The sequence below is a fragment of the Mobula birostris genome, chromosome 13 (assembly GCF_030028105.1).
Source record: "Mobula birostris isolate sMobBir1 chromosome 13, sMobBir1.hap1, whole genome shotgun sequence".
NCBI classification, from domain to species: Eukaryota; Metazoa; Chordata; class Chondrichthyes; order Myliobatiformes; family Myliobatidae; genus Mobula; species Mobula birostris.
This window is the reverse complement of record NC_092382.1, coordinates 763,098-790,211: the sequence shown is the minus strand read 5'-3', so window position 1 is coordinate 790,211 and position 27,114 is coordinate 763,098. Positions and strand designations below refer to the sequence as shown.

Genomic DNA, 27,114 nt, shown 5'->3' with positions numbered 1-27,114 from the left:
CTCTCCAGGACCCCGATCCCGGTCAAAGACCCTGTTCCCCCGCCCCCCCCAGCCTCTCTCCATGACCCCGATCCCGGCGAAGGCGGACACGCCGTTCCTGGTGACCGAGCCGCTGTGCCATATCCCGGGGTTTCCGCCGGCCTCCACCAACGCGCAGCTCCCGCCGGGGACCTACCTGATCCCCGGCCTCGAGGGAGAGGCGGCCGAGGCAGAGATGGAGGCGACCAGGAGGAAGTTGAGAAACCTGGCGGTGGGTGGCCCAGGGATCCGCCGCGGGGTCGGGCCGTTATTGCGGGGGGGGGGGGGGCGGGGGGGGCGGGGGAGGGAAGGGGCACCCCACAGTTCACGGTGCGTGTCCGACCCTCGTACCTCGAGTCCCCCTGTCCCTCGACACTCCCCACAGCTCCCGGTGCGTGTCCCACCCTCGTACGGCGAGTCCCCCTGTCCCTCGACACTCCCCACCGTTCAAGGTGCGTGTCCCACCCTCGTACCTCGAGTCCCCCTGTCCCTCCACACTCCCCACAGTTCACGGTGCGTGTCCGACCCTCGTACCTCGAGTCCCCCTGTCCCTCGACACTCCCCACAGTTCACGGTGCGTGTCCGACCCTCGTACCTCGAGTCCCCCTGTCCCTCGACACTCCCCACCGTTCAAGGTGCGTGTCCCACCCTCGTACGGCGAGTCCCCCTGTCCTTCGACACTCCCCACAGCTCCCGGTGCGTGCCCCACCCTCGTACCCCGAGGTCCCCCTGTCCTCGACACTCCCCACCGTTCACGGTGCGTGTCCTACCCTCGTACGCCGAGGTCCCCCCGTCCCTCGACACTCCCCACCGTTCACGGTGTGTGTCCCACCCTCGTACCTCGAGTCCCCCTGTCCTCGACACTCCCCACCGTTCACGGTGTGTGTCCCACCCTCGTACCTCGAGTCCCCCTGTCCTCGACACTCCCCGCCGTTCACGGTGCGTGTCCCACCCTCGTACTTCGAGTCCCCCCGTCCTTCGACACTCCTCACCGTTCACGGTGCGTGTCCCACCCTCGTACCCCAAGTCCCCCTGTCCTGAATGGATGAAAAATTGATGACTGTGGCCATCTTGTGGACACAAGGGGTGAGTTGTGTTATGCATTTGAAAACTAGTTTATTCGGCACTGCTTTGTACCCGAATGACCTGCACTCTTTTTACTCTCTCACCCCCTCTAACCCTCTGTCTCTCTCTGTCCCCGCTCCCCACCCTTTCCCTCTCACCCACACCCCCCTAACCCGCTTCTCCTCACTCCTCTCCTCCCCTCCCTCACCTCTGCCCGCTCTCCCCTTGCGCTCCTCTCAACACCCCCCCACCCACCCTCCCTCTCCACTCCCCTCTCCCTCCGCTCTGTCTCTCTCTGCCCCGCAGTTCGGACAGATGGCCTCGGGGGTCTCCAGCGCTCTGCTCGGCCTCCTCATCCTGCTCACCGCCCGCTGGCGGCTGGGCTACGCCATGCTGGTGGGCGCCCCCTGGTGGACCGGAGTCATCGTGAGTGGGGGCTCCCCCGACCCCCTCGGGCATAGCCGGGTCTGCGAGGAGGAGGGGGGCGGAGGGGGGGAGGTGGAGAGGCTGAGGGAAAGGGTAGGGAGAGGCGGCGAGGAGGGCAGGAGTCACAACGCGCCGGAGGAACTCAGCAGGTCGGGCAGCATCCGTGGGAAAAGGTCGGTTTGACGTTTCGGGCCGGAACCCAGGAGGGGCAGGAGGGAGGGCTGAGGGAAAGGGTAGGGAGAGCGGCGAGGAGGGCAGGAGGGCAGGTAGGGAGGGAGTCGGAGTTGTGAGTCTGACCCCTGTTTATTCAGTCCACAGTGGCCGGGATGCTGATCACGGCCGTTCGCCGGTCGCCGAACAAATCCACGGTGGGTTTACGGTTCCCAGTCTCCGGGTACCCCCACACACCGGGAGCTTTACCGCACACGGTTCCCTTTCGTGTTCGTTCTCTCTCTCCCTCCCTCCCCCTCTCTCCTTCCCCCTCTCTTTATCCCCCATCACCGTGTCTCTCACCCGCAATCTCTCACATTTCTGTTCCTCCTCTTCCCCCCTCTCTCTCCGACTGTTCCCTCTCTCTCTTCCCCCTCCCCTTTTCCCTGATCTCCATCTCTCCCCCTTTTCTTCATCCCTCCTCTACACCCTCTCCCTCTGCCTCTGTCCGCTCTTCTCTTTTCTCTCTTGGCCCTCTCACGCTCCCTCTCTCTCTCTCCCCCTCTGGGTCTCCCCGTCTCGCCTCCATTTTCACTTCCCCTGTCTCTCCCCTATCTCTTTCCATCCCTGGGACGACCAATCCCAATCTCCCTTTCCACTCTCTGTCCCCCCCTCCTTCTCATTCGCTGCTATCCTTTTCAACTTTTCCCCCTTCGTCCTCGTCTCCGTCACTCGCCCCTCTCCCTTTCCAGTTCTCTCTCCACCCGTCTCTCCTCCGCCCTTTCCGCCTCCCTCTCCTTTCCTTTGTTTCCCCCTCCCTCTCTCCCTTTTCACTTTCTCCCCCCTGATCGCACTCGCCCCTCTGCCTTTCCACTCTCCCTCTCTCTGTTAATCTCCTCGCTCTTTCTCTCTCTCTCTCTCTGTCTCCAGCCCCCCTCCCTCTCTATTTTCTTTCTTCCCCTCCCTGGCTCTCCCTTCTCCCATTCCACCTCTCTCGCTCCCCCCTCTCTCTCTATCTCACCCCCTTCCTTTCCAACTCCTCTCCCTCTCTCTGTTCCTCTCTCTCTCGCTCCTCTCTCTGCTTCCACGTTCTCTCTCTCACTCGCCCCTCTACATTCTCACTGTCTGCCGTCCTCTCGGTCTCTGTCTCCTTACTCTGTCTCCCTCTACTTCTCCCTTTCCACGTTCTCCCTCTCTCTCGCTCTGTCTCCCCCCTTCTCCTTTTCCGCCCCTCCCTCTCTCTCCTGCCTCCTCTCTCCCCTCCCCCTCTTTCCCTACCCCTTTCATCCCATCCCCCTCTCTCCCTCCCCCTCATCCCATCCCCCTCTCTCCCTCCTCCCTCTCATCCCACCCCCACTCTCCCTCCCCCCTCTCTCCCTCCCCCCTCTCATCCCCTTCATCCCACCCCGTCTCTTCCTCCTCCTCCCTCCCCCTCTCATCCCATTCCCCTCGCTCCCTCCCCACTCTCTCCCTCCCCCTCTCGCCCTTCTCCTCTCTCCCTCCCGCTCTCATCCCATCCCCCTCTCTCCCTCCCCCCTTTCCCTCCCTCCCATCCCATCCCCCTCCCCCTCTCTCCCATCCCCCTGTCTTCCTTCCCCCTCTCTCCCCCCTCTCTCTCTCCCCCTCTCATTCCATCCCTATCTGTCCCTCCTCCCTTCATTCACACTCTGTCACCCCTCTGCATTTTCACCTTTCTGCCCCTCTCCCTTCCAATTTCTCTCTCTCTCTCTCTCCCTTGTTCCTATCCGTTCTTCCTTTCGACTTCCTGCCTTCTTCACGCCGCTCTCCTCCTTTCCAGTCTCTCTCTCTCCGTCCATCCCCCCCCGTCCGTTATCTCTGTCTGTCCCATCACTGTCCCTCCCCACCCCCCTTCTCTCTGTCTGTTCTCAGTCTATCTCTCTCTCTCTGTTCCCCCTATCACACTCCCCCTCTCTCTCTCTCTCTCTCTCTCTCTCTCTCTCTCTCTCTCTCTCTCTCTCTCTCTCTCTCTCTCTCTCACACACACACTCTCTCTCTCTCTCTGCGACAGACCATCGCCTGCCTGGTCGCGAATGAGATCTGCGCTCTCGCCTGCACTCCCGCCGTCATCCTGTACTCGCTGAACGTCCGGGTCTTCCCCTGCATCGGGTACTGCTACACCGGGTGCCGGATGGTGAGTGTTCCGTACCCCCCCCCCCCCCCCGCACACTCAACACACTGGCGAACCAGCCCGCAGCCCCACTCAACCCCCGGAGATCTCTACTCGGCCTTCCCCTCTCCCGCGACGCTTCCCTCCCTCCCGGTAGCGCTCCCTCTCTCCACGCCAAGCTCCCTCAGAACCCTCCCTCCCCTCGGTTGTAGCGTCCCCCTCCCCCGGCAGCTCCCTCCGCCACTTCCCCCGGCAGCTCCTTCCACAGACGGGCCACCCTCTAGGTGAAAAGGTTTCCCCTCGGGGTCCCCTATTAAATCTCTAAAACCTGCGCCCTCTGGTTCTCGATTCCCCGACCCTGGGGAAATGTCTGTGTTCATTCACCCTGTCTGTGCCCCTGGTGGTTTTACACACCCCTGTCAGGTCACCCCGACACTCCCGGGAATAAATTCCCAACCGCCCGACCTCTCTCCGTAACTCAGTCCCTCCAGTCCCGGCGACATCCCTGTAAATCCCCGGGATCTCAGGTCTCCTGTTCCCGGTGTCCGATCCGGCGATGGCGGGGATGCCGAGCATCGCCTTCACCGCCCCGTCTCCCCGTCACCCCACTTTCAGGGAACCGTCACCCGAAACCTGGTGTGTTCCATCACCACTGTCAAGCCCTCTCCGTCACCCAAAACCTGTCACCCCTGTCACCCCCTCTCCGTCTCCCCCCTTTCAGGGAACCGTCACCCAAAACCTGGTGTGTTCCGTGAAGAGAAAGCTACATTCCTGAGACAGGAGTTACCAGAGATTTTTCTGCACTCCCCCCCAACACTTGTAAACACATCTCCCTCTCCTACACTCCCCCTCTCTCCCCACCCAACGCGCTCCTTCCCTCTCCACCGACTCTACCCCATTCCCAAACAACACTCCCCCTCCTCCTTCTTACCGGCCATCTCTCCCTCTTCACTCCCCCCCTCACTATCTCTTCCCCTCTCACCCCTCCCTCGGAACTACCCCTCTTCTCTCTCACACTCTCAACTCTCCCACACTCTATCTCTCCTCTCTGCTCAACTTTGTCTTTCACCCCCCCTTTCCCCCTTTCCGTCTCTCACCCCCTCTCTCCCCTCTGCCTCGTTCACCCCTCTCTGTCCCTCATCCCCTCTCCGTCTCTCCCCCCTCTGTTCTCCACCTTTCTCTCCCTCCCTGTCCGACCTCTCTCATCTCCAGCCTCTCACATTTCCCTCCCACCTCTCTCTACCCTCTGACTTCCACCACTCTCTCCCCCCCGTCTGACTCTCCCTTTATCAACTGTTCTGTGCCACCTCTCCTCTTTCTCCCCATCTCTCTCCCACCCACCCCCTCTCTTCCTCACCCATCGCCCCCCAGTCTCTTCCTCCCCAGCTGGGTCTCCCACCTCCGCCAACCCCAAACTCCCGCTCCCGACCCTACCCTCTCTCCCCCCTCTTCTGCCTCTCTCTTCCCCGGCCCGAGCCCTTCTCTCTCCCTCTCTCACCCCATGTCTCCCTCTCTCCCTCTGGCAGAGGTCTGTGAGCGGGGTGACGGTGATTTTGCTGGTGAACTGCCTGGTCTCCCTGGTGATGTCCGTCCTCACGGCCATCGTCAACTGCAGGAACCTCGAGTGCTGCGCCGTGCGGCCTCCGGTGGTGAGTGGGATATTCCTGTGCACCGGGGGGGGTGTGGGCGGCGGGGGATGGGACATGGGTGGGAGAGATGGGGGGAGATGGAAAGAGGGTGGGGAGAGATGGGAGGGAGCAAGAGAGAGAGATGGGGGCAGAAAGGGAATGAAAGGGGTGGGGAGAGGAGGATAGGGAGGGGGAGAGAGAGGTGGGGGGAAGAGATGGAGGGACAGAGGGGGTGGAGAGAGGGACGGAGGGAGAGAGAGGCTGTGGGAGTGGGTAGTGGATCCCGTCTCCTCTCCTCACCTTCTCTTTCTCCCGTCCCCTCCTCAATCTGATCCCTCCCTCTCCCCCACCCACAGAGAATGATGGTGATCCATGCTAACCAGCTCGCACCGCCGGACCTCGCCTCCATCTTCTCCAGCGAACCGGCGCCCACCCCGGCCTCTGACGGGCCCCAGTAACGACACGTTCCCCGCTCCACGGGACAGCCCAAAGGATTCGGGCCGAGCGGCCTGAAAGGAAAATCAAGGCCAGATTTTGGAGACGGAGTTGGGGGTGGGGGTTGGTGGGTAACATTCCCGTGGTCACATTCCTCCCCGTGGGAACCCCCCAGTTCAAGCTCCCTTGTTACGAGTCGCCCTGTCCCACCCGCGGCATCCGGTCACTCCTGACACACTTCGCTCTCTGTCCCCTCTATCACCGCCCGTCTCACCCTGGCTGGTGGCCATTTTGTGATGGTTATCATTGAAACCGCTCTCCCAGCATCGTAGAAATAGTCACACCCTTTTCCTCATCTCCCACTCACTTCCCTCCCTGTTTATTCAATCTCAACTCCTCATCGCCCTCTCTTTCAGTTACCCTGTGAGTCTCTCCACTACTCACCCCATCACTCCTGACACCCTCCCCTCTCCGTCCCTTGTCCTTTCTCCTGCCATCCAACACATTCTGGGTGGTGAACGTTGTCCGATGGGAAATTTCGCTCCCTCACCCGATCCCTTCCCTCTCTCGTTGAGTGAGTCTCTCCCCTCTCCCTCCGTTCAGACACTCAACTCTCCGTCCCATCAGCCCAGATCGCGTCTCGACCCCTCGCTCCCCATTTCCCCTGTCCACACCCCCCTTCTTGCCGTCCGTCTTATTTGCGAAGGATCGAAATCACCCACCCTTCCCCCACACGCCCCATCCTGTTCCTGCCCACCCTCTCCTTTCAGACCCCTCTTTCCTGGTCCTGCAACTTCCCCTCCCTTCCCGTCCCATCAGATCCCCTCCCACCTCGTCCCATTACTTTCCTTCCTTCCTGGTCAGATCACTCCCGCTCCCTTCCTGTCGTTTCACTCCTCCTCACCCCGACTCTATCTTATCCACGTCACCACCAGTTTGTGACAGGAACTTTCGCCTCCCCTTTTCGTCCCCTATTGAGTCAATGACTTCGCCACGGTCACCGTCTCATCAGTCCACTCCTCGTCCCGTCACTCCTCTTCCTCCCAAACCCCTCACCCCTCCTCCCCAAAACCCACATGTATATGTGTATGTGTGAATATCTGAGATATATACATTAGTTTATTCAATGACAAAATTATTAGAATTAAAACATACATGAAATACCCAAGACTATATAAAACACAAATTAAAATACTGTTATTATAATCAATAAGACACTCGATCCCGGGATTGTATCCACGGGCACTGCATGTTCCTTCGCCATAGATTCTGTGTGCGACTGTGACCATTGTAAGTCAGTGTCTCACTCCATCCCTGGCGGCCACATTAACCAAGGAATCGTGGACTGGCTCAGACCACACTGGGATCTGTGGAAACACTTCATCTTCCTGTCTTAGATGTCACTCCAAATCACTGCAGTGTTTTTCTAAATGCGAAGCTTATTGCTCCAGAGCCCCTGACGGAAATCGCTGTATTGGCTCCTAACTCCAATCGCTTCACGGAACAGTTCATGGAAACAATCCCTAGTGCACTAAATCGCGCATAGACCCTAATTTAAATGTTGGAAACTCCCGATAGTTTGGAGTCTAAGTCATAAGTGCTGTCTACCTCTCTCCCCTGAATCTCACTGGCGAGCCGCTTCCCGCGTTTCCTTCACAGTTACAGCGATTTCAGAAAGCACAAAGCAATGTCTTTACATTTGAATTTAAAGCAGGTTGCACTATTGATATGGAATAATACCAGGTAGCGCATAAAGCTACCGAGCGCGCTGGATTAGGGGGTTTACATTCACAGCGGCATGACAACGCTGTCGGTAAATGAACGAGTCCAAAGACTGTACACACAGAACTGCAAAAGTTAATTCGCCTATGTTCTCACCAGGAACACCAATAACGGCAATGATCATGTGACATATCTTCCTCACAAGGTAAAATGTTTCAAGCATGCTGTGTGAGATTCAGCCTGTCTTCCAGCTGCTCGCGATCTCGCTGAAGAAACTCTGAGCTGATGAATCTCCACGGCCGTTCATTTATACTCGCTCCAGCACACTGAATATTCAATACTACACAAGGCTGACGTGTCTCCAACAGCTGGGATAAAAATAAAAATAATGTAATTCAAGTGAAATCCCAATTGCGATGATGTAGGAATAGCTTGACACGAAATTGCAAAATCTCAATGACGACACGACATAACGGAGCAGTCAGTGAATATAGTTGTGAAACCCTCTCAGGCTGAACTCTCGGTTTCATAATTGCTGTTGTGGAAGCAGCTAACCCTTTCCTCTCCAGCTCTGAGGAGCGTCTCGGCCCGAAGCATCGACTATTTAGTTATTCATTTCCATATATGCTACCTGGTCTGCGGAGCTCCTCATGCGACTTGTACGTGTCAAAACATTTTTCAGAGGAATGTTCAGGTAGCAATGCTTCACCTGAGGCTTAATAGAAGTTGAGTAATGCAGCAAGCATTGATCCGAAAGATGAGAGTAATTCAAAAATGGAAAGTTTTAAAAAGAAGAAAATTTTTTTTTTTAATGGCGGAGTCAAAGTTCGGAACTTAATCGGTAGAAATGCTGTGGATGGACATGAAGCAAGTAGTCCTTGCAAGGAAACCTAGCAACGCCCCACAGCTGAAGCCACTTTGTAAGGAGATATCAGTTAAATTTCCTCCAGGTCAATTTTTTGGAATGAGCAATTGCTGCCGGGAACGTTTGTTGGAAGGTACTGCTGTGCAAGGGGGTCACACGTGTTACTGAAAGCAAAGGTTCACATGATTTCCCAACAAATGCATTAATATTGGATCATTTGCCTCAATAAATAATTGTATAAGTCTAATGCCTTTTTGTGTTATTTATTTAATTGGGTTCTCTTTATCTAGTTAGGGACCTGTGTGAAGATCTGATCACATTTTCGGCCATATTTATGTAGAAAGAGAGAAAGTTCTACAGGGTTCACAAGCCACTGTACTTAGGCATATTAACTTATTTGACATTTTGAATCGCACTTTCACTATAAAGATAATACGACATTGTATATTCGTATTTCGTGACGTGCTACCTCTATGTACCTGTGTATTGAATGATCTGAGTTGAATAGCACATAAGAAGGGCGCTCGCTGTGTCTGTATAATTGTTGAATTAATAAGGTAGTGGGTCGTTGGTTATGGGTAGTGTCACGTGACAGACCAACTTTTTTTTTTGGAGGGAGGTGTTACATACCCCGTGGGTAATGTCACGTACCCCGTGACGGGTTAAAGAACCAGAAGAAATAGAAAACACTTTGGAGTCCAGTATTGCTATTAACTAATACTATTTATTAATAACTACGCAATACAGTAATTTAAATGCAGGTATATCAAACAGATTAGCAATGAATGTGTGTGTGTGTGTTTGTTGTGTGTGTGTGTGTGTGTGTGTGTGTGTGTGTGTGTGTGTGTGTGTGTGTGTGTTTGGTGTGTGTGTGTGTGTGTGTGTGTGTGTGTATGTGTGTGTGTGTGTGTGGAAATATATGAAAACCAAGCTTCTTCAGCTCTTGGGGTAAACAAGTAGTCTTAAGATGATGAGTAAAGTTCAGTTCAGTTCCTGGTATTGTGCTGAGTACTGCTGGAGAGAAAGAGAGGGAGAGATTTGAATCTTCAGGTGAGCTGATGCCGTTGATCTTCCCGTTGTCCTCCGAAATTCTTTAGAAGTCAACGACCGTGACCACAACAAAGGGGACCGTTCTTCTGTGGTTAAATTGTCAACCCAGGTGAGGATTGGACACACGAATAACTGCCCACCGGTCACACCCTTTCCATACTGCAAGAACAACTGATCGATCCGCCTGATCCATCCTCCAAAACTCTCCCTTTCTGTGGGCACAACAAAGTTCATTCAGTGTCCAAAACCATGTGCCCGTAGGTCTATCATCTGACCATCTATTTATCTCACTGCGCTGAATACCAACTGTCTCTCAAACAGCTCCTCTCTTCCCTCTCCGTAAGAACGTACAAGCAGGCAATGTCCTTGTAGAAAGTATAAGTAAACTGTGAGCGGTCTTCGTCCGTCTCTCTCTCTCTCTCTCTCTCTCTCTCTCTCTCTCTCTCTCTCTTTCCCTTTCTTTCTCTGTCTTTTTAACAAGGTGTCTGGTGTATGGCACCTCATTCTCTCTCTTTTCAAAAGCACAGTTGATAGGGGTAACTCAGGACCCCGTCACAGAAAAAATGTATAAATTTGTCAGATGGTCATCGAAGGGCTGATAAGGGGTGGTGATACGTGGTGATTAAGTCCCATGGGTGAGTAGGGCTGGGATATTCTCAAAGAGTGATGGGGTTCTCAAGAGTGCTGATGTAGAGACGGACAAAGAAATGGAAGTTCAAACATCAGTGAAAATAGGCATACGGTTTGATAATGTGGTGTTCAGTACATTCCGAAAACCTGCCTTCAGTGACGATAGCAATCATAATATATAATATTGGTCTGATTAGAACATTAATGTTTCTTCAGTGAAGGGTGTGATAGCAGGGGAGCCGATGCAGAGGGATTTCGCCAGGAAGCTGCAGAAAGCGGAACATTTCAGATATTCAGGGATCAGACTCTTCTTAAAACGGAGGAGGAACAGGTGTTTCATAGAGAATTATTAGCGACATTCATGTGTTCAGTAGTAGTAAACATTCTCTATATCAGATGCATCGAATATGAAGGGAACAGGTTCAGCGGAAGTGGAAGTTTATGCTAAGTTAGCGTAAGTTGTTGACTTTCCTGATTTCATTCTGATGTGAGGAAATGACACAGCAACTTCAATGTATCTGTACCGACCTAGGCTACTGTACTTACAGTGGTCACAGTGATGTCTCCCCTACACAAGAAAAAAAAAGAGAGCAGCTGTGTGTACTTGGTCTGTTCCCTGTTTATTTGCACTATATTACTTAATCCACTGATACACAAACGTTTTGTCTCTGTCTCCAACTCTCTCCACTGCCATCACGAGGCAGCACTTACATTCCAGGATCGGCAGCTCATCTTCCAAATGGACACATTGCGACGATCGGGAATGCGCTGTACTTTGTTTTCTTCCGCTGGCAGAACTCCCCTCTGATTGTTTCTATGGTGATGTCCAGGTCCCCCTCTTGCCCCGGCAAGATAAAATCCTAAAGAACCGCTCCGTGTTCTAATTAATTGCTCACCGCCCTGCAATCTTCATGTTGGAACTTGGCACATTTACACGCTTGACCCATTTCCAAAGGTGAGTGTTAACTAGTTTTGCTTACTACGGAGACATTTCCAATGGATAAGTTCTACCAGTCTATGTTTCTGTTTCAGACCTTGAAACAACATCTGTTTCGCGATTCACGCTGGAAAAGATAATGGGTCATAATTTGCCAAATGTCTATGGTCAGAGCAAGCCAATCTATGGCAGCGAGTAATGTGGAGGCATTGCTTGACGGGGTGTAGTGGCAGGTGAATGACATCTAAAACTGTGCGAGATTTCCTCCAGGATGAAATGCACATTGTGAAAAGCGGCAGAGAAATCACCTATGTGTACACCGACTGCGTGTTCCTTACACTCCACGAACAGTCATAGAATAGGGAAGGGAATAACCGGGAAAATAGTTTTACACAGACAAGGCGTCCCTCTTGATCCTGACGAAATCTTCGTGTTTCCGACCTGGGGTCATCATCTTCTACGACGGTTGCTATTCTCAGAGTTGTTGCTACTGGTACTCCTGAAATTAAATATTTGCATTCATTTCCTTATCAGGTAAATCTGTTAAGATTAATTTTCGTTGACTCTATCTGTAGGGCTTTCCCCCCACGCTTCTGATCCAAGTAATTAATTTTTCTCCTGTCAATCTGTTTTAAAGGAGACCAACCAGGTTAGCCAAACACTTGGCTCAGACCACCAGGTCACATGCTGTTCCTTCGGCTAGTTTGTTTCTTATTTTTTTCTTCTCATCTGAAAATAGTCTCTGGTTTAGCAGAACAGAAGCAATGAGAAAACTATAAGGATAATATGACTAAACAAAACTCAATGTGTCCACCTGTAATAGCTCTGATTAAGTCTTCACTGAGCGACATAAATATTTGTGTTTTTTTCCCCCCATTGCCTAGTTCCACTGCCTTTGCCTCGCTCCTGCTTACTGATCTGCAGATTACAGTTCTTTCTGGAGAACGCATCTGTCTGTATGTCTATTCATCCATCTATTTACAGTATCTATATCTATATCTATCTATCTATCCGTCTGTCTATCTACCTGTATCTCCCTCTTCTTGTTCCCTGCCCGATTGCTCCTCTCTCGACCTGTCTAACCGTATTTTGTTCATCTGTTGCTGCACCAGAAATTGCAGCTTTGATCGCAAGGAGATGGACTTTGATTGACTGCTATGGAGATGGAAATGCCTCTTTTCTCAATCTTACTGGATCGATGTCCACAAGATGGAAATGCTGTGCTGTGGGAATAACGTCAGTTCACCAGTCCATTGCCGCTTCAAGGCATTTACAAAGTCGGACTGAATTTCATGATCCATCAGCCAGCGATTCGGCAGTGTGCAATCTCTCACTTGGTGTCCCAGGTGTAACTGCATTGATGATATATGGTTTGGTGGATATAGAGTGGCAAAAGTAAGTGAAGGTTCATGCCAACTGGCTGAGAAAATGAATCACAGTGATGGACAATCAACTCAGATGAAAATATAAGTTCTCAGCCCCAATGTGTTGTCTGGACATACAACGGAATAACGTAAACAGAATGATTCAAAGGAAGATGAAGATTAACACCAAGAACCCTGCAGTCCATTTACAGGGAAGAGCTCCACTCTGATTGTCCCAACTGATCAGCGACTAGCATTCGGGTTCCGGCACTCCAGTTCCCCGCAGTGTGGGTAGATGCCGCTGTCCGTTCTCTAATCGCTTCGATCACCAGAACAGGAAGAAACCGTCGCGCACACCCTTGTCTCCCGATGCTCCTTTGGTCTCAGTATCCGAAAATGACGAGGAGGCTGTTCTCAAGCAAGTGAATACAAGGTAAGCATCCGTTTCGGACGAAGACCTTGGCCGAGTACTGATGACCTTTTCCGAAAAAAGGTCTGGCTGTTGCATTTACGGAAATCTTCAACCTCTCTCTGCGCGGTGTGTGGTACCCAACTGCTTTAAGCAGGCTTTAATTATACCAGTGCCGAAGAAGAACACGGTAACGTGTCAAAATATTATCGTCCAGTAGCACTTACTTCCACAATAAAAATAATTTTGAGAGACTGGTGCTGAAACATGTCAGCTCTTGTTTGAATGACTATGTATCCGCTCCAGTTCGTCTGCCGCAGCAACAGGTCTACAGCAGATGCCATCTCCTTCTCTCTTCATGCAACCCTGGAACATCTGGACACCAAAGAGGCTTACATCATGAGGCCGTTTACCGAATGCAGCTCGGAATTTAACACTATTATCCTCTTCTCAACGATCAGTAACACCAGGATCTGGGCCTCAATACCTGCTTGTGCAAATCGATCATTAATGTCCTCACTTATATAACATAGTCAGCACCGATTTGCAAAATCATCACCTCCACAATCTCCATCAGCACAGCAGCGGCAATGTGTAATTAGCCCCCTTCTCTACTCGCTTTACAATTATGACTGTGTGGCTAAGCACAGCTCCAACACCATATTCAAGTTTGCCGATGACACCACCGGCGTGATCTGTATCAAATTGAGTGATGAATCACCGGACAGGAAGGAGATTGAAATCCTGACTGAGTGGTGTCATCCACCTCCCACTAAATATCAATAAGACCAAGGAACTGCGTCTCCAAGTTCAGATATGGCCCAAATGCCGAGCGGGAGACACTTAGACAGATAGACAGAGGAGCAGGCAGGCAGAGGACAGGAAGACAGGCTGAGCACTCAGTGCTTAATCGTAAGAGTTCCAGCGTTAGTAGTACAGTTTGTTATTTCGCCTTTCGGTTGCGTTTGGTCGTCTTGTTTATCTGGATTGCGAGTCTGAGTTCATTCTCCACCTTACTCTGCATTTCGCGCCACCACCATCCATAGTTTTTTCGCTACATCCACAAGATTATCAGGCTTGCATATGTTACCCAATCACAAGATCCTTGTGACGTTCATCCTGCAAATGAAACAACACTTGATCAGGAAGTGAAGGACTTTTGAATGGAATTCGACCAACAAGCTGATTTGTGGACGAGAACGAACGAACCTTGACTGATCCCCCGCATATCTTTTGAATTTTGGAGAAAAGTGCAACGCAATTGGGTAACACAGACTGTGGCACGTCGAACATGATACATGGGGAAAGACAGAGATCATTATCTAATATGACCATTGAAACTATGTGGTCGCATTTTTTAACGCCGCGACACCTCGTCTCCATTTGCAATTGCATTATTTTTTTGTCGTTAATACTCGCGCATACTCACAAACACTCTCTCTCTCTCACACACACACAGACACACACACACACACACACACACACACACACACACACACAGACACACACAGACACACACAGACACACACACACACACACACACACACACACACACACACACACACACACACACACAGGCACACAAATACCTGGTAGGTGAAATGGAATCGATTTCTGCTTTAATTGTTGTACTTGAAGATGTTTTGCTTATTTAACTGCAATTTCGCGCATCAAATCAATGTTTTTGTTTAAAGAATCTAAATGTAATGAGAACGTGCTTCACTGCCAGACAGGTACCTCCATGGATTCCGTTTTCTACTACGACACAGGTCCATGGAGAGTCCCGCGTCTAAAACAATATAAGTTACTGCGACCTCCTAGTTAGTCACTTCGTCTAACGTGACCGGAAAATGTATTTATTATCATCTCGTTTCAATTACAAAGTTCATTTTTAACGAGAACGTGCTTTATAGAGTGTATTGTTAAGCAAAGCGATATCAAGCAATCGTCCTTCGTAAACATTCTTCCACTTACTGACCTTACTAAAACTACTAACGTAATTTTCTTCATCACTGAGATAGTTGGAACAACAAATCATTTGATGTGTGCAGGTGGCTGTGAATAGTAATTATTATGGAAACTTGCATATAGACATATGACCGATGCATGGGTTGATTGTCATCTCCAGCTTCCAGGCTACGAATGCGCTGATAAAGAGTTCATTTTGTGAGGGAAAGGTTTGTACGATAGAGAATGGAGAACATCACCGCACTTCATAGGGAGGATATCGTTCTGGAGTAAGCAACCAATTGGTCTTCTCGGAGAAATTTAAACCAGAATGGTCACTTTGAAGTAGATGTGTAAATTTATTATCAAAGCAGCTATATGTCACCGTATACAGTGAAACCCCGATTTTGCACGCCCCGATTTAACGCGAATTCGGATATAACACGATGTGTCATTGGACTCCATGTCAATACATGTCCATGTCAATCCACAGTCCCCCTTCTCCATCCTTGTATCCCTTTTGCCAATCAACTTCCCGGCTCTTGGCTTCTTCCCTCACCCTCCTGTCTTCTATCATTTTCGGTCTGTCCTTCCCCCTCCCCAATTTTCAAATCCCTTACTATCTCTTTTTTCCGGTACTCCTGACGAAGGGTCTCGACCAGATGCTGCCTGGCCTGCTGCGTTCCACCAGCAGTTTGTGTGAGTCACTGGACCTTTTTCTAGCAGAAACAAACTGCTAGAAAAAGAAAACCTTTTTCTGTGAAAGATAAGCTTCACGCACTTGACGCGATCAAGACTGAAAGTCATACTCAAGATGCACGAGGCCTGAACCAACACTCCGTGGCTGGAAATCTCACGAAGAAAAGTTACGAGCGTCGCTTTGCAAAGTTGAAGAAGAAGCAGGTCTAAAATCCAAACGCCAAACGATCGCGTTATAACCGGGTTTCATTGTACGTACAGGACTGAGATTCATTTTCTGAATTTCATAAACAATGAACCCAGTAAACATAATCAATGTCTAGACGTCGACATGGAAGCGTCGAAATTCTGGCTCTGAGATGTAGATGTAGATGTAGAATATTATTGAAAATACATAACAAAATACCAAAAAATTCAAGGTAAATGCCGGAAATTCCAAAAGAAACTAGAAACAGTTGAACATACTCCATGACTCTGGAGCAGTTTAACTCAATCTGATGACATACACAGGCAAAATCAAATTAAAAACATCATTCACCAAAATGCTGGTTTAAAATATAAACTCATTAAAAGACACCATGCCTTACTATAAACACAATCTGTTCCACTTTTAGTGTCAGAGTCCTACTCATTATACCACGACCGATTGTAGAGAGCAGAATCCATAATAATCGTCCAGATGCAATATTACTGCATAAACACGCAGGAACAACGTACTTAACAGATATAGCCATTCTAAAAGCATATAACATTCAGAAATCAATAAGTGAAAAACACCGGAGACATGTCGAATTAAAAGGAGAAATTGAAAGACTATGGGCAAGAACAGGACAAATTCTGTCCCAATAGAAATACCCACAAGTGGTTTCACACCAAAAGACCCTGCACGCTAGCACTAAACAATTAGGGCTACACAACAATATCTGTGTAGGTATTCAGAAAGCTTCTAAACTAAGCAACACTAGAATAGTCCGGAGGTTCCTAACATTTGAGAAACGAGTGTGCTTGGCTATGCCCATGTACCACAGGTTCTGAACTTTGAAAACATAAGAATAAATAATAAATAAGCAATACATATGAAGAAAAGCAGGTACAGAGTTCTTGAAAGTCAGTCCACAGCCTCTGGGAACAGATCGGAGATGGGGTGAGGGAAGTTGGCTGAAATAATCCCCACTAGTTCAAGGGCCTAATGGTTGAGGGGTAAGAACCTGCTGCAGGAGGCTCTGAAGCTCCTATACCTTTTTCCATACAGAGGCAGCAGGAAGAGAGAAAGGCCTTGATGGTGTGGGTCACTGATGGTAGATGCTGCTTTCCTGCGACAGTGCTCCGTGCGGATGTGTTCAATGGTCGGAAAGGGCTTCTCCGAGGCACAAGTATAATTAAAGCCTGCTTGAAGCAGGTATGTTCCTCAGACTGCCTATGCGAGAGATTAAAGATATCGATGAAAAGTCCAGACAGTTGCTCAACACACGCCATTCGTATTCGCCCAGGTACTCAATCTGGGCCGGATGCTTACCGTTGGTTCATCTTCCTGAATGATTCTGTCATGTCAGCAGTGACAGGTTCATCGGGGGCTGTGAGTGTTCTTGAAGGTTCCTGCATGTCTTGACGGCCAGAGGGCCTGTCTAGAAGGCATTAGGATCATCTGGAAGCAATGCCTTGTTTTCATCTATGTCGCTTGGCTTCACTTTGCAGGAAGTGATCGCATTCAAGCCCTGCCATACTGCCGAGCATCTGTCAGTGATTCAGGTTTGGCCCGCAGCAGCTTGCGGATCTTATGGTTCTGACTGGGGAAGAATATGAATGACTTGGTGGGGACACACTCGTCTACGACTGTTTTTATAAAGTCCGTGACAACCACGGTGATGATCATTCCGATCCTTTGATGACGCCTTAAACACGGCCAAGTTCACCGACTCGAACCAATCCTACAGCTGTTCGTGTACCGCCCGGGGCCACGCTTCTGTTGTCTAATCACCGGAGCCTTTCTGATTTCCTTATTCCTGAACGCAGGGAGGAGATGTACAGCCAAGTGATCAGATTTCCCGAAGTGTGGTCCAGGAACAGTTGGTATCGCTAATCGTGGTATAGCAATACCTGGATCTGTTGTGACCCTTGGAGTTGCAGGTTACATTTTGGAGATAATTGGCAGGATAATTTATTCAAACAAGTCTGATTGAAGTCGGCGACAATAATTTTAAAGACTGATTGAAGCGAACGAATGATTTGAAAGGTTCGTGCTCCGCTGCTTCTTGTTTGCTGATGATATCATTCAATACCTCGAGTGCTTGCCTGAGGCAGACATTTGTCCGCATGTAAACTGGAACAGCAAGAAGAACTCTCTTGGTAATTGGTCATCAAATGTATCAGCTTTGGGAAACACGAGTGCGACAAGACAGCTGCGTCTTAGCAACTCAAAGAGTTTGTACTGAACCACAAACCCTGACCTTTGTTCTTCTCCGAATCAGCAGTCCATTCCATACTGTGTATCGAGAAACCTTCAGTCTTACCGACGGAAACGGCGGGTCTTGAGTAAGCCGTGTCTTCGTTAAGCGGGAAATGCAGCAAATTCTCATTTCTCTCCGACACAACGATCTATCTATAAGGTAGTTTAATCGTGTTCGTCGGTCAGTACATTTGTTGAGAAGATGCAGGTTAGAGGAGCTTCATTCCTTTGCTTTTCTTCCTGGGTTACAGTCATAACCCCCCAGCCCCCCTTAGGCTTATGGCGACGGACTTGGATAGCTTAAAGGTGTGGTACCAGCAAGGCTCACAGTTAAACGAACCAAATCATTCAGAAAATCGTGAAATCGCTAGTTCATTAAGATGGTTGAGAAGTACAGTGTGTTAACTGAAGGGAATTTGCGGCTACCGTCTGTCGTGAGATTGGTTCAGATGTGTATTTACAAGTTCTGTCAGCTGCCGCAACACGTCTCTGTGTTCCACCTGCACCATCTCACACAAAAGATGGTTTTCTAGTCGAACAAGGGGTTTTTAGAGGAGAAGCTGTAGAACTGAACATACCTGAATGACTTTATCCTTTCTGTTATTGGAGTAGATGACAACGTTGTCGATATAGATGGAATCATAGCTGCGCAGCATATCGCGGAGTGAATCATTAATGAAGGCGTGGAAAAAGGCTAGAATGTTGGAAAGTCGGAAGTGCATCACCTTGTGCCCAGTGGATGTTATGAACGCTGTGTTCCATATTCACCAGCCCCCAGCAGCACCACCCCCCACCAACTCCACCCCTATACACAGCCCTTCACACCACCACCTGGGGGATGTTGATCGGATTTCTGCAGATCTGGACCACACGGTGTGTGTGTGAATTTGCTGTCCATGGGGGCATAGGTTTGTGTATCGTTACGGTGATCCTGGTGAGTCCACCGTTGTCACTGCAGAGACGAAGATACTGCACCGTTCGGACAATCGGCTGGGCAGATGAAGCCGCGCTTTACCGCTTCGGCCATGCCATCATCGATAGTTTCAGTCAGCGAAGGTGTGAGGGAGAACAGAGTGCCGCGGGAATGGGAGATGTCCAGAAGGAGGTCATGTCTGTGAGGTGACAGGGCGTTTGCTTCTCTGTTACCGAAAGCAATGGCTAAGTTGTGATAGTCCTGTGCAGGATTGGTGACGGCCAGGGTCCACTCCGCTTCCACGGATTTATTGGGTGGAGTCAACTGATGTTGCAGGCCGGGATTCCGGCAGGTGGGTCTCCAACTCCACGGGCAAAGTGAGGGTCTTGAGTGGGGATCCAAGAGTAACACAAGGTGAAAGGAGTGCTGGGTGAGGAATTGAATGAATCGTGGTGAACAAGCTGTGTGGGCGCCCGGGCTGTCTCAGATCCCAAGGACGGTTCGTCAATGGCCGCGATGTCGATGGCGTGAGGGACAGATTCGGTTGGGCGTCCAATCTGCACACACACAGTCCGATCCAGAAAGTAATCTGCTGCACCGGTATCCAGCAGAGACTTCTTCGCCTGTAGAGCCGACGGACTGTGGGCAAGGACAGAAGGAGTGAGACGGGCTCTGGTAATGGAATGAGGAGCTGGGAAGAGCCGACTCGGTTGATATTTGATGCGGTGGTGGTCGGCTCCACAATATTAGCTACGCAGGTTTTTGTTTCCTCCACCAACGCTCGGACTCTTGGGGGTGTTAAAGAATCTCTCCCTAACAACGTGGGTCCTGGAGCCATTGGTGATGAGGCTTGCTCCGTAAGATCGCTGTCAATACGGAGAGTCCGATTGATGAGGTTTCGCAGTTCATTGGGCAGCTCCCAGGCAAACAGATCATATTTCAATTGCTCCGAGAGGCTGTGATGGGAATGGACAAGCGGCTCTTCCGCCATTCTAGCCGAACCCCGGGGCGAGGCTCCTGGACTGCACGGCACAATCCATGTCGCAGGTGAGGTATCAGATCTGCTTCCTCCTCTGCACATCTCGGAAGTTTCGAAGACGCAGCGCATGTCAGCGGTGAAATTCTCATATGTATTGCAAATGCTGTCTTCATAAGCGGTAGCCCAGGTCAGAGCTCGTGCATCCAAGCGGTGGACAAGGAAGACGACCTTGACACGGCGTATTGAATATAGAGAAATGGGAGCTCGAAGTGTAAGCCGCTCTGGGACGGGAAATTGCAGCATCGGGTTAGAGATCCGTCAAAGCTTTCGGGCAGCAGAATCCTCGGTTCAGAGGATGAACGCTGACGAACGCGGAGCTGATACATCGAGCGGAGACTTCGCTGAGAGCGGTGGACTGTAGTTATCGGTTTCCTGCTGCTTCTGATCGTGTGTTCACGTCGGCGGACGATTTCTTTTAGGCAACGATACTTTTAGGTCAATCGATGTTTCTCTCATCCTGTCAGGAAATGAAGAGGAGTTTTGGCGTAAAGCAGAACAGCGGAGAGGATTCAGCACTGATCGATAAGATTAATCAGAAACCGCATCATAACGAGCCACGAAGGGCCACGAAGCAAGGGAGAACAGAAACTAAGTACAACATGCAACAGGGTCATCTTTAGGCAGGGAGGGTGAAAGCTCGGAGCAACTGATTCAAGCCGGCTGGTTGGATGAGTGAACAGGGACTGTGGATGAGAATTGGGGTTATATGGACACTGCTATCTGAATAGCTCCATTTTCCTGGCGACACACCTCTGCATCAGCTCCACTGCAATCACATCCTTGACCGACGGGGAGCAGAAAATTACCATATGCTAATCATGCAATAGTATATATTATACCCTACTGCACCATGACCTTTCCCGTCAGTGAAGTCACATTATCAATCCGCATCACTACCGTCATTGATGTTTGAAATTCCATTACCTTGTCCGTCTCAGAAAGGCAGCGTCCAATATTACGGACCTCCTACACTCAGGGCGTACCCTTTTCTCACCGTTACCATTAGGGAGAAGGTACAGGAGCCTGAAGGCACACATTCGTCGATTCAGCAACAGCTTTTCCCCCTCTGCCATCCAATTCCTAAATGGACAATCTTTGGACAATACCTCAGTGTTTTTTTAATATACAGTATTTCTGTTTTTGCACGTTGTTTAGAATCTATTCAATATACGCAACTGATTTACCTGTTCATTTACTTTTTTTTGTTATTATTTGTTTTTTCCCTCTGCTATATTATGTATTACATTGAACAGCTGCTGCTAAGTTAACAAATTTCACGTCACCTGCCGGTGATAATAAACCCGATTCTGATTCTCATTCTGATTCTGATTCTGAATCAGCACTCACAAGAACCCCGTCACTCTCTGTGAATATCCTAGCACTACTCTCCCATGGACGATAATCACCACATACCTCAATATTGATCCCGATCTGTCGTTCAGTATCCATCTAATGAAATTTGTCCCATAGCCCACAGCCCATTGATTTATTACTGCAACGAGTATCTACTCACAGTGGAAGTCTTTTATTGTGTGCCACTCAGTTCAGACCACTTAATAAATAAGCACTTCGTCAGAAACAAGCCACAGAATATAGAATACTGTGTAGTATTCCCAATGGAAGTGCTGGTCGGTTCGTCAAATATGTAAATCCGTCTACCTACCTCAGTATCAACAACGCTACCATCGCTTTTCATCTGCAAAACAATTGTCATTGTTGGTGCAAACGTAATGAATGCCGATGCTCTGCCGGTTTAAGCATTTTCGCCATTACGAGGGTCATGTGTGCGGTGATTGAATTACTTTGCTTCATACCGGCGCGGACATGTGACGGGCTGCACCAGAGCTGGAGGAACACAGCCGGTCAGGAGATGAATAAGCAGTTGAGGTTGCTGGTGCGAACCTAGAACAAAGCTGGATAAAGAAAAAAAGGAGGAAAGTGCCAGAAAAAGAATGTTTGGGGAAGCGGGAGGAGGACAAGCCGGAAGGTGATAGGTGAAGTCAGGTGATTGGAGTAGCGTGAGGAAGTAAGGGGTTGGGAGGTAATTGGCGGAAAAGGCAAAGTGCGTGAGAAGAATAAATCTGACAGGAGAGGACAGCGGACCATGGGAGAAAGCGGAGGAGAGGCATCCGGGGGAGAGGAAAGACAGACGAGGAGGAGAGTAAGAGTACAGAGTGGAGAATTGCAGGAGAGGGAAGGGAGAGACGGAAATACTGGAAGATGGAGATATCCATGTCCATGCCATAAGACAGGAGGCTATTCTGACGGAATAAAACGTGTTACTCCTCCAATGAGAGATTGGTCATATCGTGGCAGAAGAGGAGGTTATAGACCTGTCAGCCCGGCAATGGGGATAGAAATGGAAACGGCTGGCTACTGGAATACTTTGTCGTTGGAGCTGATGTGCCGACAGTCAGCCAGAGTGACGACTGTTCATATATTGCCACAGACGCTGCCTGACCTGTTAACTTCATCCAGTATTTTGTATGTGTTGCAATTCATTCGATGAACGGTTTGGTGGGTTGACTATCTTCGTAAGCCTGGATGCGATATTAGCTTGAGACCCTTCACTATATTACACGGACGTGCAAACAACTTAATCTGTTTTATATAATTTTATTGTAAGATTTATCACCGAAACAATTCTCAGGGTGAAACAGAGCAGCCAATGACAATACAACATTGGTCTCTGATGTCTGTGTCCTTGGAGACAAGGAATGACACGGTCAACAATAACAATCATGAATCTGAGAGGTGAGTCTGAGCGTTTCTCGCGGTAACATTCACCGACTATGAATCGTCTTTGAGATTTTGCAATTCCTTGTCAAGCTATCCATACCTCATCACAATTGGGAATTTACTTGAATGACATCATGATTATTTTTATCCCAGCTGTTGGAAGACACGTCAGCCTTGTGTAGTATTGAATATTCAGTGTGCTGGAGCGAGTATAAATGAATGAGCGTGGAGATTCATCAGCTCAGAGTTTCTTCAGCGAGATCCCGGGCAGCTGGAAGACAGGCTGATTGTCACACAATATGCTTGAAACATTTTTCCGTGTGAGAAAGATATACTTCTTGATCATTGCCGTTATTGGTGTTCCTGGTAAGAACAAAGGCGAACTAATATTTGCTGTCCTGTGTGCGCGGTCGTTGGACTCTTTCAGTTACCGACAGCGTTGTGATACCGGTGTATCAGTGAGTGCGATGCGGACATTGTAACGAACTCTGTGTTCAATCCGTGAACTCGGCTGAGAATAAACCGGCAGTTGAAACGGCTGTAGAGCGGAAGATAGAATAGGTAGATCCATTTTGCAGATTCATGACCGACATTTGTGATTTATCAATGCAAAGCCTCTGTCAAAGTAAACTCCGATAATCCAGCGCGCTCGGTATCTTTACGGGCTACATGGTGATACTCTGAATCAATAGCGTAACGTGCTTCACATTCAGAGTAATCCTATTGCGCTGCGTTTTCAAAAACTTGCTTCAAGTTGGACGGGATCGCGGAAGCGGGTCGCCGGCGAGATTCAGCGGAGAACGGTAGGCATCACTTGTGAGTTAGACTCCCAGCCATCGTGAAATTCCAAAATTCAAACAAGGGTCTGTTTGCGTTTTAGTGCACCAGAGTTTGTTTCCATGTCCTACGATACGTGTAGTGAAGAGGGAGTTAAGAGCCAACCCAGCAGTGTCTGTTGGAGTCGGACGGGATAAGGTAAATACGATACTCCGCTCTGGAACGATAAGCCTTGCGGCATTTACAATAATGCTGCAGTAATTCTGGAGCAACCCCTCAAAGAGCAAATATTTTGAAAAATATACATTGGCTTTCCTATGGAAACTGGATGGTTTAAACACTAGCGTTCAAAATACATGAAAATCATTTCAAATCGGGAATTAGAACTTCCTGATTGCAATCGACCGCAGTCAAGCGTAGTTGCAGAATTTTAAAGAAGCGAAGCAACAGAGGTCGCTGTACGCGGATGGCAAACGGGAGTTGGGGAGGAGGAGAAGACATGTGAACGGGAGACAGAGGTGGAGGGAACGGGGCTTCGCTGCATGGGGTGATTCCAGAATGTATGTGAAAGCAACGCAGCAAACATCGTCGATCAGAAATTTCCGATGTATCCAAGCTTCATAGATGTCAAAAACTTGATGGTTGGAGATTTGTAATGATTTCTCCTAACTAAAGAATATTCCCCGATTCGTTGACAATGCCTCCTTCCCAAACCCTGCTCCTCTTCCTGGACCGAGTACTGTTACCATTCACCCAGCATGTAATTGTACGAGGCATCTACGAGTCCCACTTTACACCTGTGCATTTCTCTTGCGCTGAGACGCGTGTGGCGGCGGGATAGTAATTCGCTCATTATTTCTGCTGTTTCTCCAGTGAATTTAGTGGCGATTGTGATCCTGTCCCGGGGAAAGTGCGGCCTCTCCACCTGCACCACTCGCTACCTGGTGGCCATGGCAACGGCGGATCTACTGACCATCATCTTTCAGGTTATATTGGGGCAGGTCTTTAATTATTACTTGCCCGGGACGTTTCTGGACATCACCGCCGTATGCAGTGTGAACTATGTCCCCTTAAGGGCTGCCACAGACTGTTCTGTCTGGTTCACTGTCACCTTTACGTTTGATCGGTTTGCCGACATCTGTTGCCAGAAGCTCAAAGCAAAATATTGCACCGGGAAAACTGCGGCTGTAGCTTTGTCAACAACCGGCGTTCTTTTCTGTTTTAAAAATGTGCCCTACTTCTTTATGTATCGACCAATGAAAGTAATTGATAATATACCCTGGGGCTGCATTCGTAAATCGAGTTACTATACGGATCGCAGGTGGGTGGGATGTAGCCGGCTTTCTACCGTTCTAGCGCCATTACTCCCGTTCGTGTTAATACTGCTGTTCAACGCTCTGACAGTCAGACACATTTTGGTGACCAGTCGCGTCCGTAAGGGGCTGAGGGGTTAGAGCAAGGCGGAGAACCGCAGTGACCCGGAGATGGAGAGCAAGAGGAGGTCTGTGATCTGTCTCCTCACCATCTCCGGAAGCTTCATCATCCTGTGGTCAGTAAAAGTTGCCGAATTCCTTTATTACACCATTGCTGGATTGGTTCAGAATAGTTACAACGATTCGAAATATATATTTCAACACACTGGATACATGCTGATAATATTAAGTTGCTGCACAAACACGTTTATTTATGGGGTAACTCAGTCCAGGTTCAGAGAGCAGTTCATCAGCACAGCGAAATATCCGTTCTCGTCAATTATTCAACTAATTAATAAACAACAGATCGAAGCTCGTAGTTCTTTTTTTCGTCTTGACACTACGGAACTGGCGGTCAGCGGAGAGAGCGGCAGCTGCGAGAGTGGTTGAGAGCCCGATCGAGACCCAGATCCGGAACAGACACTTCGGCAACTGCAGCCTGCGACTTCCACCTCCTACCAATTATTAAACTCAAACTACCTTTTTTTTGTATTTTTAACTATATTTCCGCTGCCGTTACCGCCACACGTCAATCGATAACAAATCCCGCTCTCCTCAACGGCTTGTCGTTGACGGTGAGGAAACGGAGCACCGAACGGAAATACTGCCGTCAAAGGAGACCGGGTGCCATTCACACTGAGCGCACCGAGGATCAGCTCGGGACTGCTCCGTGCTCGCAGTCAGTAGACAACACCGCGGTGAGATTTAACTGATTGCATCCGGCATCGGATCGGCACGTCCCTTAACACGCTACGAGCAGACAACGCTCACATTTACAGATATTTAAAGTTCAACATTCGTGCTTACCTGTATCCAATGAGTGAGTTTGTATCAATTTCCCGATGTGTGCACCTGCCCAGGGAATGCCTGCACTAGGTCCAATTATCATCTGCAAAAAGTCTATTTCTAAAGATGACTGGAATTACTTTGTGAGAAAAGCACGTTTCTTCCTCATTTCCCAGGGTGCCTGGCGGGGAGGGGTGGGTAACAAAAAAACGGTAATAACTTTTAATGACTTCTCAATTGGCAAAAGCTTTCCGATTATTCTAGTGGGGTTTAGTACTGGTGCGTTTTGGACTTTTACATAAATATTGCCGTCACTATTGTGCATTGATTTTGTAGATATTACTGTCGGTACAATGTATACGCTGTTCATACCATAGTCTATCAACTTTCTCCTTTACGTCAGCATAGTTCTGCTGATTTCACTTCTGGATTTCGGAATGTTGAGTATGTTTGGAATGGATCCATTAAGGAAGTTGTGTTTTTTTTTTGTTTGTCTTGTGACATTCTATCGGGACGGTTATTATGAATATGAAATAATGGATCTGTTGTCATATCAATATACACCCGGGCTCTCAAACTGAATGAGGATTGCATTTATAGTATAGCATCCTTTATGAGTTTGTCTTTTAAAGCAAGACTTTGGTGAATGATGCTTGCCACTTGGTTCTGCCTGCGTAAGTAATCAGATTGAACTAAACTGTTGCAAGATCCTTTGATCCCTCACAGACTTCTCAATTCAATTCAGTTCAATTTAAGTCTAATTGTCATTTATCCGTATATTAATACTCATGAATACAGCCAAAAGAGACAGCTTTGCCACGGGGTCAAGGTGCGAGCAGACGTTACCAACACTCACTCACAGTAAGCACACACAAGATCATTATCACGTAATGAGAGTCCCAAACCCATATAGAATATCAGTAAAACACACAACGACGCAGGATAGATGCAGTTTAACATTGGACTCCCCAGTCCACCGATATCATCTGCAGACTGTCACCGAGACGACCGATTCCTACCAGGCGAATCCGTGGCTTTGAGGCCCAGTCCTCGCATTTACAAAACACAACGAGACAAATATATATGTGCATATTCCAGACCCAATATGATTGAGTTCAACTTGAAATTTCATAGTGGAAAGTAAAGTCTGATGTAGCAGTCTTTCAGTGGAGTAAGGGAAATTACAGTGGTATGAGAGAGGAGCTGGCCAAAGTGAACTGGAAGGAGCTGCTGGCAGGCATTTCAGCAGAGCAGCAATGACGCGCAGAGAGCGAGAAAGACTAGGGAGAGGGGCCAATGAATCGGTGGGACGAGGGAGAGAGAGACTGGGGAGAAGGACCGATGAGTTGGTGAGACAAGGGAGAGAGAGACTGGGGCTATGGAGAGAGAAACTGAGGAATGGACAGATTCGGAGGCGAAAAGGAGTCTGCAGTGAGAGAGAGACCGACGCAGACATAGTGGGGGATATG

General features: G+C 49.2%; 1 pseudogene; it reads left to right on the top strand.

The window, feature by feature from the left end:
- Positions 1–24,337: 24,337 nt before the first annotated feature.
- LOC140207422 (probable G-protein coupled receptor 139) lies at positions 24,338–25,249 on the top strand (annotated as a pseudogene).
- The last annotated feature ends 1,865 nt before the right edge of the window (positions 25,250–27,114 follow it).